Source organism: Grammomys surdaster, unplaced genomic scaffold (assembly GCF_004785775.1).
Source record: "Grammomys surdaster isolate TR1022 unplaced genomic scaffold, NIH_TR_1.0 214, whole genome shotgun sequence".
Lineage (NCBI taxonomy): Eukaryota > Metazoa > Chordata > Mammalia > Rodentia > Muridae > Grammomys > Grammomys surdaster.
The window spans coordinates 1761347-1762313 of NW_021604659.1; positions in this window are offsets into that span (position 1 = coordinate 1761347).

Consider the following 967-nt stretch of genomic DNA (forward strand, 5'->3'; position numbering starts at 1 on the left):
TACTGACTCCTATATATAATGGATATCCTTTCTCCAACTGAGGCTAGAATTTTCCTTTCTTAATGGCGTCTTTTGATGAATATGGTTGTGATTTTTTCTGAAGTCCTATTTATCTTTTAAAGCCTACACCTTTTTTGTATTCTTTAAAAGAAATCTATACCTGCCTGCAAGTGATGGCAATATTCTTCCTCCTTTTTTTCCTTCCAGAAGTATTAGCATCTGACCTTCCTTCTGTGGGCCTATCAGGTTTCTGGAATTGATTTGTGTTGATGGTGTGAGACAGGGCCAAGGTTTATCCCACATCCCAGGCCGATGTCCATTTGACCCACAAAAATTGATTGAAAATATCTGCTTCTACTCACTGCATGGCAATGGTATACTAAGTGTCTTATTGTTTTCTGTTATTTAAATATCACAGTAACCTGAAAATATAGGCATTAGGGCTGGCAAGATTCAGCTAAAGGCATTTGCTGCCAAGTCTGATGACATGAGTTCAATCCCTGGGACACATAGGTAGAAAAAGGAGAACTGACTCCTAAAAGTTGTCCTCTGACTTCCACATGTGGACCATGGCATGTGTGTGCCCCCTGCAAATAAATGAATAAATGAATAAACAAATTAATTTAATTAAGATATAGATACTGAGTTTATCCTCATCATACATACAAGGAAACAGAGGCTTGCAGAGACTGAGTAATGCATTCTGAAGGTGTAGTAGGAGATTCAAGTCTTCCCTCATCCCTGGTCTCTGCTGAGACACTGCTTACATGCTTATTGTCAAGCTGTGAGTAGTGTGGCAAGCAGAGAAGAAAAAGGCTAAAGGGCATCATCTTTAGACTGCAGGGTGATGGGATGGCTTTGCGTTTTATTTTCAAGGAGTGTCTTACCAGCTAGGGTTTCCAGATTTGGTTCACTCTAGCCTCAGATCAATTTAGACACACATACACATAGATAGATAGATAGATAG